The sequence below is a fragment of the Bidens hawaiensis genome, unplaced genomic scaffold (genome assembly GCF_021521415.1).
Source record: "Bidens hawaiensis isolate Kalapana, Puna unplaced genomic scaffold, B.hawaiensis_p1.1 tig00008759_1, whole genome shotgun sequence".
Taxonomy (NCBI): Eukaryota; Viridiplantae; Streptophyta; class Magnoliopsida; order Asterales; family Asteraceae; genus Bidens; species Bidens hawaiensis.
The window spans coordinates 307,910-322,165 of NW_027491631.1; the positions used below are offsets into that span (position 1 = coordinate 307,910).

Genomic DNA, 14,256 nt, shown 5'->3' on the forward strand with positions numbered 1-14,256 from the left:
GCTACTGAGGAGGAAGAAGAGGAAGAGCCAGAGCGTCCACTGAAACGCTTGAAGAAGGCCAAAGATTCCAAGAAGTCTTCGCCTTCCAATGTACCTTCTATTAAGGAACGTTTTCCTTCGACTACCACTATGATTGGTGAATCCCTAGCACCCACACCCTTGTCCACACAAACCACCACACCACAAACCACCACCGTACCAGACCCCAGACCCACACATAGGATCACCTACCACCCTAGCCAAAACCTTAGAAGACCTTCAAGCCAAAGAAATAAAGTTCACTAAGGCCTAAACCTCACCAAAATCCCAATCCAAAACCAAACTCAAGTCACCACCCAAATCCCAAAAAAAACCAAAAACAAAAACACCATCACTTAGAGACGAACCCATCACACCTCCCGAAACCTCACCAACCCGACTAGATGAGCCCATACCATCTATGTTTGAAAACATTCCTTTAACCACCCAAGACCAAACCTTAACCTCACCTAGGACAACCGCACCCGCTACCTCACAAACATACCAATTCACCTCACCGATTAGAGGCACAACATTTTGGTCCTTTACATTCACATCATCCATACAATCCCAAACCACCACATCAACCATAGAAACCACAACCAAGCCAACCAGCCTACCGTTAGCCTTAACCACATCATTCCCAACCTTATCCCTAACCCTACCTATACCAACCACACCATACTCAACCATATCAACCACACCTCCTTCAACCCAAAAGAGCCCAATCATAGCTGCCATTCCCCTTTCAAGTGGCAAATCGAAGAAGTCACCAGTGTTTCGAGATCCTATCCTTGATAGGATTAACACATTATGTGACACTCGTCAATTTAAGGTTAACTCCGTTAATCCAAACTCCGTCAATTCAAACTTAAGATCACTTGATCTATAACGCACATCTCATTACATTTAAACTAGGGTTTTAAATGACGCTTAACAATCACTACATGTGTAGTCTTTCGGGATTGCACCGAAACGCAAACGAGTTGACGCAAACCATTGGTGAATAAACGAAAAACATCCAAACAATAATTATTTGATAATTATGTGTTAGGCTTATGTGCTATTTGATAATATTATATAGAACACTAACTCAAGATGCAAACAAGTTACTTTAGGCTAGAAAAGTAATAATTAGAAGTTGAGGGGCCTTGGTGTAACATACTATTATTAATAATATTAATAAACCCTAACTCTCTCTCTCCCTCCCCACAACCGATCGGCCCCCATTCCCCCCTCCCTCTCATCCTTTGCGACGGCAGCCACCATCACCACCATATCACCTTCGTTTTGGCTTTAATTTTCATAATCGGAGCATCCCGCACTCGTTTCTAAGCATCTCTCACCTTTCTCTTGGTTGTTTCTGCGTTTTTAAGGTATAAACATGAAACCCTAATTTTGTAAATCATGTATTAAGTGTTTTTATGCTTTGTATGGATTAGATGATGATTGATTATGCTTTGGTTAATGATTTAGATTATCATATGTGATTTTGAACGGTGAAAGATTGCTAGGACATTGATTGTTTGTAAACCCTAGAGGGTTTACTACTGATTCTTGTGGATAATTATGTTTATTGCATGTTGGAGATATGTCGTATGCTTAGGATGCATGTTAGACGCTTGTGTGTGCTTGCTGAGTTTTGACAGCAGAGATAGTTAAACTTGAACGATGTGTAACTTGTTAAATATAAAACCAAACTGGATTAATTATGAGTCTAGAAGTTAGTGCTCTGAGTCTAGTTTCCAGAAAACCCATGGTTACTCAAACGATTTAAATGTGATTAAAGGTCAAAACTGGTACTGGACAGATTGTAAGTTATGTATAGACAACTGTAACTAAATGTTAATGTGGAAATTGGTCAAGGTTGTTAACACTAAAGGGTACTATGTTGAGTCTAGTTTCTATAAAGTCCAAGTTTGTAATTTTTGGACGAGTAAAAGTTAACTTTTATTATTTTACAAAACTGAAGTGCAAATCTGAATTGTGAGACCTGCTGTTAGGCTGTTTTGTAATTATCATATCTCATGAACTACAAGACCAAATGGGTTGGTTCCACTTCTAGAAGTTAACATGTTGAGTTAAGAACCTAACTCAATTGGTCTTGCATTAATTGGATTTTTCATTTAACGGGAATAACAAATATCATTCTGTTGCGCATGATTTTTACTGCTGTGAGTTTACTGTAATGTTTTGATCATTGTGAGAAATCTATGTGGAATAAAAATACAATAAAGATAGTTCTGGAAAACTAACTCATGTTTGCTTTTGTGACGATTTTTGGTGAATTAATTGATATGTTATGATCTGTTGAATAGAGTAATCTTTCAAGTAGAATTCTGTCTTGATGAAACTAGCTGCTGAATTATATGAAAATACATGAAACGTGTTTGTTGCTAGATAATTACTATGTTTTGACTAAATTGCCCTCGTGGGGAATAATTGCTAGTAACGTACACTATTAATACTTGACACGTAAGTAGTTTTTCACACATGTAACGTATCACCAATGTGTTTGTTGAGACACACACAATTCACAAACGAAACACAAAACGTATCTTATGCATAGGTGTTATGTGCCGAGTCTAGAGACTCGATAATAGTTCCAACACTTAGAAAATCTCATTTGTTGTTTTAGAACGCTAGTGAGGATTTTCTGTGACGCGCATCACTTGGGTGACTTGTTTTATTGAATTCTTCGCAAACAGTGAGTTTCACGTTCCCCTTTTAAATCTTTTAAATGCTTTTTCACTTGGGGGAGAATACATACTCCGAAACGCTTTTAGATTTTGTTATTAGATTATATATCACTTGTAAAGGCTAAGTGGCAAACGAAACAACTAAATTCCTTCATAACATCGAACCGTTTAGTATTGGATAATAGCGAGTCACTGTTGAGTAGTACTACTGGGTTTGACAAACCCCACCCAACGCTAAACTTGACTGGAGGTCGAGCGGGTGTAATCTTGGCTAACACATTTTCCATGGTCTGGCAAGGAAATTGATAAACAGTCAGATTCGGTGTCGAACACTTAGTAATACTTGTTTTATAGGCTAGCTACCTATAGATATATAATTGATTTAACATTATCTGGTAACGCAAACGCAAAAAGCAAAATGCAAACGCAAACGCTTTATTTATATAAACTTGTGAACTCACCAACCCCGTGTTGACACTTTTAGTATGTTATTCTCAGGTAGCCGAGGCGGGCGCGCGGTATAGGATCATGCATTACTTTGAACGCTATTGTTTATGCAAACTTGTTTTTAAACTGTTATTCATTGGGTTTTTAAGTCGTCCTGCGTGACGCAACACTTGGTTTATGGTTTTACGCTTGCGCACTTATTTACACTTAAATGTTTTCGTGTTTTGAAAACTGTACTTATGGTTTGATTATAACTAATGATTCCGATCCTGTTAGTTCACACTCTCTGACGGTAAAACCCTGTTAGTCGATTTTGAGGGTGTGACAGATTAGAAAAAGCAAACGAGAATAGAGCCAAACGTGAGCTTATGTTGATCAAGTTCATCAAAGATCAACAAGCTATCAGTCAAGAAGTTACTTGACAATGCGACGCTCTGGCTGATCAATTGGCTATTTTACAAGAGCAGTGTGATTTGGATCAAGCCAGAATTACAAGTCAAAAAGATTGGATTGATACGTGCAGCATAGATACAACAAGTAACTCGTTGAGAAATGTTGATCAACATGATGGGCTAGAAAGAATTGAGTCAAGAGTATCCAAGCTGGAGACTGATCTTCCTTCCTCCTCTAACTTTGCAAGAAAATTTAGGAGGGAACTTGACTCCACACTTGATCGAGTTTGGATTGACTTTGAGCGACTGGGCTCAAGAGTTGGTTTATTGGAGAGTGGATCCAATAGGGATGTGGATAGGTTGATGGGCGAGAGTGTGAAGCTGCGTGACATAATTGAGCAGCTAGAAGGCGAAATGGAGGATCAACGCGACTCTTAAGGTCGCATGAATGAATCGTTGGTGAACCGCTACCTTGAAGTTATGGAGGTAACGCGGTTAACAGATGAAGATGTGGAGAATATAAGGACTCACTTAATGAAGACCTTTTGCGGGTTTCTCCATGTAACTAAGCCAAGGACCGAGCAGAGCAATAGACGACAAACTGCTCTAGCTAATCTGGTTGCCAATGCCGAAAGGGTTAGAGCTCAAGGAAACTTGTATGGTTTCCTATACATGGGTGAGACAAGAAAGGATGCTGGTGAAGGTGGCTCAGGTGTGAAGGATGTCGTTGAGCCTACTTTTGCTGCTGAAACGGTTGAAAGCACTGAGCTAGTGGTTACTACTACCGCTACAACTGGGCAGGTCAGTTCCACTAGTTCACCACTTGTTGCTCCTACTTCAGTTGAACAAGTCAATGCTGTTTTTACAACTGCTTTTATTGAATATGTTCCACTACAACAAGTAGCTCAAGGTGGTGGTGGAGGTGATGGAAACGGTGATGATGAAGACGAGTCTGATGGTGAAGATGATGATGGTGACAACGATGAGAATGAAGATGAAGATGAAGATGATGAGGAAAAGAATGATGACGACGATGACCACGAGTACGACAGCTTCGATGAAGCTTGTGGTGGAAATGGTGGAAATGGTGATGATATTGGTGATGGTGGTGCCACTGTGAATAAGGCGGGTGATGATGAACCGCCAAGTGAAGCTGTGAAAACACGAGAGACTAATGTTGCAATTGAGGCTGAACTTGCCTCTATTTTTAATGTTTGTTCTGCTGCAGGTACCGGCTCTACAGCTCAAGAAGCCGTGGAAATAAATGAAGATAGCGATGATGGAATAAACTAATCGCCCAATCCAGATTCACCGGAGAGGATGAATGAGGAGCCTGCTGTTGAAGAACCATCATTACTCCCGCTGCTGAACCTGCTCAAAGAAAGTCTACAAAGTGCATCAAGTACTATAGTGTGAGCAGGATGGCCAGCATGAGATGGAGATCGAAGCCGTATCATGACTCCGATACAATCATTTACGCAAAGTGACACACTAGCAGCAAAAGCTCGGCTGTCAGACGAGCAAACGGCGACCTGACATATCTTAGTTACAAAGATATGCATACCTTGTCTGTCCTTGACATGAATCATTTCAGGAAGGCGGTGGGTCGTGGCGAAAACGAACACACTTTGAAGGGTTGGTTCAAGAGGTTCCTGAGTCATGAGTGAATGAATGACTACCCAAACTTTTCTCTGAATCCGGGTAGAGCATTCAAGTAAAAGGAAATCAATCCCTACACCAAGAAGCCTTCTAAGGGATGGAGATTCAGAATGCTAGATGATCATGGAGAACCTATCTTTCATGGCATGCCCTTTGATGACGAATTCCTTTTTGACTTCATCGTTTGGGAGTTCGAAAACATGCACGGAGAGGTCATCATCCATTGTGAAAGAACGCATAACCTTCGGTTCTTTGACGAGCACAAACTAGCTGGGTTTGGCCAAGCTGACTTGAAGAAGCTTCTTAAGTCACCATTGTGTACGGTTGAAGATGTCAGTCTTGACAACACGGACGCCATCGTCATGAAATTCAACAAGTTTGTTCGTCTACTTGTTGAGAATCAACCCCTTCTGACCAACGACGATATCTTCGACTACGAATCCGAAACCGACTATAGACACGAGCTAACGGAACAACTACTAAAGACTAGAGGGAGATTGTTAGGCCCATTTTGGTTTAGTCTTTTGTATTTGTTTATCCTTGAACATATATGTATGTTAGCTAGTCGGTTTATGTTTATTTGTATGTTTGGGCCCAATGCCATTTGTATTTGAGCCCATTGGGCTGTTTATAATGAAAGAATGGTGTATGAGATTACACACTATATATAGAGTGTGTAAGTCATACACAACACAACCTTTGCAAAAACCTAATCTTTACAACCTTCAAACACTCTCTTATCTCTCTCTTTCTCACAGCAATTACGAACACCAAACAAGATCTGAGATCTCGGTCCTCACTAGTGATTTCCGTTAGCTAGTGTTAACTAGCTGTTGTGTTGTTAGATCCGGTCAAGGGACCTACAGAGGCTATAACTGGGAGATCTGGATGTCTGGCTATCGATCGAATGCTTCCCAGTAGTTTCCCTAAAAGCATATATATCAACCAATAAAAAAACCCAAAACACTCAAAACTTGAACAGCCATATCATACAAACGTACCTGCATATATAGTAATTTATCAAGTTAAAAAACTATTGACAATGCATGTCAATCATATTTTAAAAATACTACTCAAGAAACCATATATATAGTTTTGGTAAGTAACCTGATGATTGTGGGTGCCTGCCACAAACTTGCGATGATCGTCTTTGCTTAGAAATGTTGCTGAAGTAAACCAAGTAGGTGTAAATATACCGAGGCTGTTTTTAGGAGGCTGCAATGTAAATACAAAAAAAAAATATGGTAAACAAAGTGAGATGAATTCAGAAAACATTTGCCTTATAAATCATAAATATGTGAACGATTAACAGATGAACTTACTGATTTTGCTGTCCAAATTTTCGTATGAGTTGCAAGATCCCAGATATTAACCTCTACTCCCTTCCTGAGGTTCATATAAAAAAGGGAAAATATGATTGAGAGATTTTTATTAATATTGAAATTTAATATATATATATATATATATATATATATATATATATTTTGAAGTGCCAATAATATTAAAACCAAAGGGCCATTACAAGAAGCAAAGACCAAAGACATACAAGGAATGTAAATAAAAGACAAACAATTACAATGGAAAATTAACAAAATTAAACTTGCACCACTTCTCCCAATCAAGGGTGACACTTTTGCTTCTATGCTTCACCCATAAATAGGAAGTCGTTTTTATGTCGTTCACCACTTTAGATACCGAAAATGGGAAATTATCAAAAATGAGATCATTCATTGATTTCCAAATCATCCAACATGTAACCGCCAAAATGGATTGCACTGCCAGACACTCTGCTTTATTTAGTTTTTTCTTTCTCGGGAATTCAAGCAACTCCTTTACTGAATCCAAATTAGTCAAGTTCGGTAGCTTGACCCAATTATATATGATCGACCATACCCATTTAGACGCCCAACAGTGAACAAAGAGATGCTCGGATGATTCCGCAACTAATCCACAAAAGCTACAACTCCAATCTCCGAAAACAACGCCCCTATGTGACAATGTTGTTTTCGTTGCAATGCGATCCATTAATAGTTTCCAAATAAAACAATTGATTTTAATCGAAACCCATTTTAACCAAAAAGAAGACCCCACAACCTGGTGGTCCATATTATCTATTTCCCACCTCAACATTTTAACCGAGAAAGAAGATAACTCACCATCAACACCATACCATAACCACAAATCTGGACCATGAGTAAACGAAACTTTGGATATCAAATTAAGGCATCTGCACAATTCATCCCTATGTTGAGTCGAGGTTGGTTCCCTCCGCCACCGCCAGATCCATTGAAATTCATTATTTGTCTGAACATAACACTCAACAAGCTTCACATCCTTTCTGCATTCTAATAAATATAAAGAAGGGAACAACTCTTTTAAAGGCTGAGCACAAGCCTAGCAATCAAGCCAAAAAAAGATTTTATCACCAATACCAATCTTCACTTTTAATATTTCCAATACTTTCAGATTGCCAAACTCCTTTGCTTGATCCATCCGACCTATACATCTCCATGTGCCCCCAATGGATTTTTTTATCGATAACGACTCCCATTTATGTGACCCTCTATGAACCGCTGTGATAACTTTTACCCAAAGAGAGGTATTGTCATTTCTAAACCGGGCCAACCACTTAGTTAATAATGCCTTGTTAGCCGCTTTTAATGACACAACACCTAAACCGCCATGTTCTTTATCCAGAATAATTTTACGCCATGAGACCCAACTAATCTTCTCCTTTACTTCTTCTTCTTCTCCTTTACTTCTGAACCTCCCCAAATAAATCTACGCCTTTTGGTTTCGAGTAATTTTAGAACTTTTACCGGGGCTTTAAAGATTGAGAAATAGTACACCCCCAAGCTACTCAACACTGATTTAATTAGAGTTAATCGGCCTCCAAACGATAATGATTTTGCCTTCCATCTTGATAGTTTCGTGTCAAACTTATCTAGAATAGGTTCCCAATTTCGACTCAAGCTCATATTAGCCCCAATCGGAAGACCCAGGTATAGAAATGATAATTTTCCAGATTTACACCTCAAGGCCGATGCATACCTTTCCACATTTGAAAATTGTATCTTTACCCCAAACAAAGTACTTTTTTTCAAATTAATCTTCAAACCGGATGATACATGAAAGCATCTTAAAATACGATTCAGATTCAGAATATTCAACGAGCACCATTGTCCTATAAAAACCGCATCATCCGCATAGAACAAATGTGATATAAGTGGGCCATTTTTCGGTGTTTTAATGCCTTTAAATAAACCTTCAGAACAAGCCGTTTTCATCGCGACGTTGAGTGCTTCCATTGCCACAATAAACAGAAATGGCGAAAGAGCGTCACCTTGACGAACTCCTCTTTTGATGTCAAATTCTTCTGTTGGCGACCCATTTACCAAAATCGAAGACCTGGCCGACATAAAGTACCACGAATACAAAGACGCCATTTATACGGGAATCTCATTTGGGCCATAATTGAATCAAGGAACCGCCAGTTTACCGAATCGAACGCTTTCTCAATGTCAATTTTGAGAACCATCGCCTGTTGGTTAGATTTTTTACACCACGACACAATCTCGTTTAAAATAAGCACCCCCTCTGTAATGTTTCTCAATGTGATTTTTTGGGCCATAATATATATCTTTTTATATATAATAAAGGGAAAATGATTGATAGATGAGAAAAGACACAATTGTCCTCAAGCGGTGTTCATTTAACTAGATTCAATGCTTATAAAAATATATTTGGTTAGGGCAAAGTATATAACGCGATAGTTTTTTTAAACATAAAGGATGTTTTTTTTGGCATTTATAAAGGTAATGGACAACCACTGAGAATTCAAGTAAACGTCAAGACGAGTTTTGTATTATGTCTTTTTTTCTTTTTATGAAGTTATGTGTTATTATTATAAATATTATTAACTTCAATCAGAATATTATGTGACTATAATTGTTAATCATTACTACAAATTATGTGATTTATATGGAAGAGGTGTCTTCCATAAAAAAAAACGAAACGCCTAATCTCAAATGTGCTTTACTAGCAGAATACTATTCAAGATATGCCCATTAAAATGACAGATCTCTCTTAGTCAACACTTAACTTTGTCAATAATATTGTATTTATTATCTTATTATTAGTTGCCTTAGAGCATTCTTATCCCATCCATTAAAACACTCTCTATCCTTAAATTTTAAAAAAATCTTTCAATTAGTTACTCCATCCAATCCCCTATTTATATACTCTATCCCTAATTTATGAAAATATGATACAGTAACTTTTCATTTATAAAAAGCTACTGTAGCACCCCATATCTCAACTCCTGTACTTTCACCCGCCTATTTCATCTTCTCCCGCCCATATTCATTTCCCTCTTATAAAGCTCATAATCTGCTTTCTGCTTTCTCCTTTCTTTCTTTATTCTTTACCTATGAAGCAAAACAGAGGCAAAACCTAAATCAAATAATTATTTTTCATCGTCAAAAGCTGCAACAGGTACTCTCTCCATCTCTTAATTTCAATATATTTATTGTAGGACTAAAACTATTAGTATGATTTGCAAGGGCGCAGGATCATTAGGCCAGGGGGTGCCCCCCCCCCCTTTTTCCGCTCGGTAGTGTATATTTTCCGTTATTCGGCCGAAAATTTTTATAGGTATTGAGCCCGGCCCCCCGGGATTTTTTTATACATATTAAGCCCGGACCCCGAAATACTTTTTCCAAAGAATAATACTGGTTTGTGGTTCCACTGAGACTGAGTTTTGTTATATAAGAACCCAACGTTTGGTTTTTATTTTATATAAAATCTATTTGTTATTATAATTTGCTTTTTTTTTAAAGAATTCCCAAACTTTAAGGACTTATATTGTAACCAAACTAAAGTTGTTAAAAACAATCTGATACATGAAAAAATTGATAATAACAAATTCACAATTGACGTTTCATATTACTAGGGTGGCTGGCTCCAATCTGGCAATCTCCATCTTCAATCTTCATCAATCATCTACGCCTTCTTCATCTGCGCCTTCATCGTCATCAGCGGCTAGCGCGGCCGCTGTTTTTCGCCGCCAAACCTGCACCCCACTGAATCAGTCCGTCACCCGACACCAGAGTCACGGTAATAGTTTATTTGGGTTATAATTACTTAATTAGCGTGTATTTGTTTGAACTTAGGGTTGATTTGGTTAAAATTAGGGTCGGAAATAGTATTGTAATTTAACCGAAGCGTACTGTTGTTGTTTTGTTAGGAGTTATATCATGAAAAAGACGAAAACTCTTCATTCTTTTTACAAAAAAATTGATGATGGACAAGAGAGTAAACGCCACAAAGCTTCAACAAGTGAATCGAACCAGCCGGTTAATTCTTCTACCAGGTACTCACCCAATCACCCTTCTTTGCAATGTCATTCTTAGATCGTCTTAAGTATTTTAGGTCTTTTGTTGTTAACAAAATATGTATTTGGGTTTTTTGTAAGATGAATGAAGAAAAAGTATTTATTTAGATTTTATATTGTTTGACCCGTCCCGCCACGCCGACTCGAAATTTTTTTATTGTTTGACTTTGACCCGACCCAAACCGAACTGCTGACCCGAAATTTTCTGGATCCATAACTTCGGCCCCCGATGATTTTGGTCAAGCTTCGCCACTGATGATTTGGAGTTGTTCTTTTCTTACAAATATGTCTGCGGGATAAGAGAAGTTAATTAGGGTTTGTAGATGTTCTAATTCCATGTTCTTGGATAGTAATTTGGGTTTATTGGGGTTTCTAGATGGATTGTAATTTGGTTCATGATTAGGGTTTTGGGTTGAGTTGTATACTTATTTGTTCATAGAGAATAAAGATGGTGGTTTCTTTTATCATCATATTTAACACGTTTCAACTTTGTGTGGATTTATTTAATTTATTTGGTCCATTTTATTGTTTTTAGAGTATGCAAGTTGTTTTCTTTTCTTGATTTAATACAATAAAAGTTACAATGTAGTACTGATAGTGGAATTATCCACATAGGATGAAGTTTTGTAGAACATGAAATAATTAGGGTAATTAAATTGTGTTCATTTATGTAATCAGTATGTGTTATAATCGTTGGCCAGCTAAAGAAACTATTGTGACTATTAATAGATAAGAGAACACATTCAATAAACTGTTATATTTCTTTACCAATCCTAATATAATAATCTTTGTACTCTATTGTAGTTTTGAGTATGGATGCACAAGATCAAGGTGTATCCTACACCGATCTTCTTTGTGGGAATTCTATTGTGAGCCTTGACGACTCTCCACCTTTCCCCGCAAATGCAAACAGTGTTAAGAAATCAAAAAGGGGTGTGAACTTCACCGCTAAAGAAGACGAGCTAGTCGTTGCTGCATGGCTTAATCATAGCCTTGATTCCATTCAAGGAACAGATCAGAAATACTCTCAATTGTGGGAAAATATCTATTTGTACTTCGAGCAACCTAAAGAAACCACAAACGAAAGGTCAATCAAGTTTTTATCAAATCGATGGTCTAGCATTCAAAAGGCCACTAATACTTTTTGTTCGTGCCTAGATCAAGTTGAACGATTAAATATAAGTGGCATAACCGATCATGATAAGGTAAAATTCCACACTCTAATTTGTTTTGTGAGTATTTTATAATGTTGGGTTAATCTTGACGGGTCGGGGTCAAAGTTGGGTCATGAAATTAAATTAAGTTTGCTTTTAATGGGTAAGTTAAGTGTCAATAAAGCAAAGTGAGTCCGAACCAACATAAAAATACTTATTTTGTTTTTCTAACATGTATTTTATTTGTTTAAATGCAAGTTTGATAAGGCGAAGTTTTTGTACCATAAACAAGAAGAATGCAACTTCGCGTTTGAGCATTGTTGGAACCTATTAAAGGACCAACCTAAGTGGATTTTACGAGACGCGAAGGGCGAGTCAAAGAAAAAGAGGATGACGTTCCCATCCCCGACCCAACCACAACCCCATCCGAGGCTGGAAATGCAATTGAAAATGAAGTTATCGAATTGGATCGACCACTGGGTAGGAAAGCTGCAAAACGATCACGAAAAGTTGAAGGTGAGCAAACCGAGGAAATCAAACAACTCAGAAAGATGAAGTATACACTTTTAGAGGAGTCACATGCTCAAGAGAAAGAGTTTTATCGCCTTCAGGCCGAGAAGATGGCGTATGATAGACTTGCTGAAGAAGAAAGGATGAGATTGAAGGCAGAAAAATTGAGAATTGAAGCTGAGAAAGCGAAGCTTGCAAAGAATGAATCCGATCAACGGATTATGATGTTGGACGTGAGTGTTATGACAGAACTCCAACGACTATATTTTGAGGAACTTCAAAGAGAAATCATAATGAGACGCAATCGTGATTGAGATAATCAACTTTAAAGGCCGAACAATAGTGCATATATATTAGTGCTTCTAGAAATCGTATTCCCCTTTTTGGTGTTACATGGAAGTCTTATTGCATAAGAACAGATTTTTTTTGGCATTGTCTAACCTTATACTTTTATATTTTTTGGGTTTCATGAATTCAAAGCCTTCTGGCCTTGTGGATGCTGGACTTATTTTGTTTTTAATTAAAGGTTGTTGAAATGTTGTTTTGTTTGAAATTAATGTGCTTTAGGTTGCAATTTAATGTGTGTGTTTTGTTTGGGTGTGTGGTTGCTTCAAATTAATGTGCTATAAGCTGCAATTTTGTTAAACTGTGTGACAAGTTAAGGGGACATCAATATCATTCTGCAGCTCTTGTTGTTCTATATGTTCATGTAATTGTTTCTTTTGTATTGCATTACCTGCTAGTGCATTGGTCTTTGGATTACAGCTGTGATTTGTTTGTATTGTGTACAAGCATGTGGACAAGAATTTATTGGACAAAAGCCATGTGAATATATTTTGAAGTTATGTTTTAAAATTGGATGGAGATTGTTATGGTTTGCTTATTGTTGTTTCAGATAAGTTGGTATGCTAGTTTCAATTTTTCTTTTTGGTGGCATGATGATGACACAAGTATCTGATATACAAAAGATAACATCATTCTTGGTATTTTGTAATTTTGATTTTTAAGCCAACATAGTAACCCTAAGGGTAATTTTGGTATTTTATTTACCTTCAGTATTGGCAGCAGGTTATAGATTTTTAGAAGGCTAATACGAGTAGTTCATAATTACAAGTGCAGTTTAGTGAAGCTTCTTTTCGCGTTACAGTGCAATATTTTCGCATCAGTTGACTACAAATGGTGTATGGCATGTTTGGATCGGTCAAGTAGACTTTAATCTATTTTGGATGAAGTTGACTGGGAATTTGCTGCGAACTGTTTGGTTTATTGGAGGTCAAGTTTGCTGCGAATTTGCAAACGGGTCAAAGTCAACATAATAAATGGAACTAGGGATGAGCAAATTCGGTACTACTACTGAATCAGTACTAAAGTTTCGACTTTCGGGATCGTTACGGTACCGGAACCGGTATTTCACGAATTTTTACCTTCGGTACCGGTATTATCCCGGTACCGTACCAGTACCGAACCGAATATTTCGATACCGGTACCAAGAATTCGCGATTTTCGGAATCGATATTTTTGGTACCGGTACAGTACCAAGCTCATCCCTAAATGGAACTCAGTTGAAGCGTTGTTCAATAAAGTGCTATTTTGGATGAAGTTAATTGGGACCTACGAAGAAATTTAAACGCATATCGATTATAATGTTTGGTTTAATATACTATATGAGTTCGAGCCGACTTTAGGCTTGCATAACGTTTAACGCAATTTTTCTGAAGGTTATTAGAATTATTTTAGACGAAAAGTATAATAAGACAAAATAGTCTTTAGTTAAAATTGTAAATGAATAGAAAGAGAAAAAATAATAAAAAAAGAATGTAGAGATAATTATAGAGGTTAGGATGTGTGGTGTTTTTTAAAATGAGAGACATATTTTAAAAAGTAGTGAATTTTTGTTAAATTATGAGGTTAAAGATGGTGGTTTGAATGTGAATGCTCCTATTTGTGTTAAAGTTGGTTTGACTATCTTTGTATATAATTGACAT

General features: G+C 37.4%; 1 long non-coding RNA gene across 1 annotated transcript; it reads right to left on the reverse strand.

Annotated features, from left to right (window-relative positions):
- Positions 1–6,194: 6,194 nt before the first annotated feature.
- Positions 6,195–6,602, reverse strand: LOC143529836 (uncharacterized). Its single transcript, XR_013134728.1, has 3 exons — positions 6,538–6,602; positions 6,323–6,430; positions 6,195–6,216 (listed from the first exon to the last, which is right to left on the reverse strand). It is a non-coding gene; the product is annotated as an uncharacterized LOC143529836 (long non-coding RNA).
- Positions 6,603–14,256: the final 7,654 nt, after the last annotated feature.